Source organism: Mastomys coucha, unplaced genomic scaffold (assembly GCF_008632895.1).
Source record: "Mastomys coucha isolate ucsf_1 unplaced genomic scaffold, UCSF_Mcou_1 pScaffold18, whole genome shotgun sequence".
NCBI lineage: Eukaryota > Metazoa > Chordata > Mammalia > Rodentia > Muridae > Mastomys > Mastomys coucha.
In genome coordinates this window covers 30,681,321-30,683,918 of record NW_022196900.1, presented here as the reverse complement: position 1 = coordinate 30,683,918, position 2,598 = coordinate 30,681,321, and positions in this window count along the sequence as shown.

Genomic DNA, 2,598 nt, shown 5'->3' with positions numbered 1-2,598 from the left:
ATGCTGCTGGAGCCATTAGTCCCACCATGTATACTCGTTGGTTGGTGGTTTAGTCCCGGGAGCTCTGAGGGTACTAGTTAGTTCATATTGTTGTTTGTCCTAAGGGGCGGCAAACCCTTCACCTCCTTGGGTCCTTTCTCTAGTTCCTTCATTGGGGACCCTGTACTCAGTCCAATGGATGGCTGTGAGCCTCTACTTCTGTATTAGTTGGGTACTGTCAGAGCCTCTCAGGAGACAGCTATATCAGGCTCCTGTCAGCCAGCACTTCCCAGCATCCACAATAGTGTCTGGGTTTGATGATTGAATATGGGAAGGATTCCCAGGTGGAGCAGTCTCTGGATTGTCCTTCCTTCAGTCTCTGCTCCATACTTTGTCTCTGCAACTCCTTCCATGCGTATTTTGTTCCCCCTTTTAAGAAGGAATGAAGTATCCACACTTTGGTCTTCCTTCTTCTTGAGTTTCTTGTGGTTAAAGCCATCTTCTAGACGGAAGTGGTTTCAGATACTCGAAACAGCCCAGAGCTGGATCTCGGCTTTTGCTAATCTCCTGTCGGCTCAACTGTCTGTGCTGGTGCCTAGTGCACTGGCTTGCTTCAGCCCTGCCGCTGTCTTTCATATTTGACTGTTCTGAGCCTTATCCTGAGTGCCTAGGTTTCTGATCAGTAAACAAAGCTGGATTAGCCCTAGTTATAGCAGTTTTCTTTCCTGCTTAGTCCATCATGCTGACATGTTGCTTCTTATCCTCTCCTGTCCCTCCATTTTGCCTGCTACTTCATCTCTTCTGTGCTGACCTCTCAGAGGCCCTTTTTCTGCTCTGGTCTATCTGCTTTTCCCCTTCTCTAGGCTCCTTTCTAGTCTTTGGTTCTTTTTCGTGAGTCTTCTCCCTCCTTTCCCTAAAGCAGCCAAGGTGCAGAGGCCAGTCATGCATGTGGTCAGACCTGCCCATTTTAGCAGCTTCCCGCTGTTCTCTGGTTCCAGGCTGGACCCCCGGCAGGGATGGCACAGCTGTTACCACTCTTCCCTCTTCTCTTGCCTCCTTTGTTTCCAACTAACTGTCTCAGCCTAAGATGCCCCTTCTGTGGTTAGCCTCAGCCAGGGCACTGCCTTTCTCTGCCTTTTCTTTCCTAGCCAGCATTGAGTGGTCCGTATGAAATCTGTTTCCATGCTGGAATCCTCAGACTGACATTGAGTTTCTCTGTGCCCACCTGCCAGCCCCTGATGAGACACTTCCTGTTTGCTAATCCTCCCTGACCTCCTAGAGAGAAACTCATATCCATGCTGAATAGACGGACACACACACACACAGAATTGCTGGCTGTGCTGGCAGTTAGAATTACCCATTTTTATATCCAGACTGGCTTCTTCCAGACTCTGGGCTGGCTTTCCTTGCTGTCCCATGGCCACCCAACAAGGCATCTGTCAGGGCCCTTAGCTGCTTGGCCAGAGAGCTGAAGCCAGGTGCCTGCTCTCTGCCTCTGTCTGCTCAGCCGGGACAGCCTCTTCCTGAGGGGGTTCCTGTCATCTGTACTCTTCTCTGTACAGCTGCATCATTTTCTGACGTGTCAGTGTGTGAAAAGCAGACTTGGGTGCTGCTTCATGTGATGTTCCTCTCTCCACAAAGCAGCCCTTTCCCTGAGAAGCTTGCCTGGTGAGGAGGTCAGCAGACTGTCTTCTGGTCCCTAGCCACAGGCTTCTGTCCTCAGTTTGCATACCTGTTCAGTGGGAGTTACCTTTCCACTTAACCCTGATGTCTTAAGCTGTAAAAATTGAAGTTAGCTGAACAGTAAGTAGCTCAACATCTTTTCTTTAGTATCTCTCAGTGGCTAACCTCACCAGTTTTGGAAGTGCCCTCTGTAGTACCTGTCAGGGGTGTGAGTGTGTGTGTGTGTGTGTGCTTGCGCAGTACTTTGGTACAGGATTGTGAGGAACAGCCAGACCTGGCTGGACGATAATCCTGGATTCAGGTATATCTATATGGTATACGATGTTACTTTACCTGGCACATGCTTAGTACATTGCTCATTGGCATGGGTGTGAGCTTCGGGTTTGGAGCCTCTGGTCACTAAACATGGGATGCCTGGGAGCAGGCCCTGCAGGGCTGAACCTCTGGGAAGTTCAGGGTTACCTCACTTCAGGTCTCTCACAAACTTTGAGCAACACAGTCATCCAAAGCAATGGTGATGTTATTCTCTACCCTAAAATATTCGTAGACTTGGGCTAGGGGAGACCCTCCCTCGTCTGGGAGGCGTGGGAGCATTCTGGTTTGTTTTAGCTGGACGAGGGCCAAGAACAAACTGCAAATAAGGACAGTGTGGATCTTGGAAAATGCTTCATTGTCCCTGGTGAGTTAATTTTACCAGCAGCTGAATTCAGGAGGCTCTGAAGCAGTAATGGGGGGAAAAACAGCGCCAGTTTCCCATTGGTGAAATGTAATCAACCACGTGTGCCCGAGCAGCTGCACCTGAGAGACCCAGCTGCAGAGGCTAAATATATAGAGACCAGAGGGATGGGCTGGGTCTCCTACTCTCTCCAAGGTAGAGACCTTGGAAGTGGCCTTCAATGCTTATTCCACCAGGAAGCCGGAAGTACAGTAGCTCTC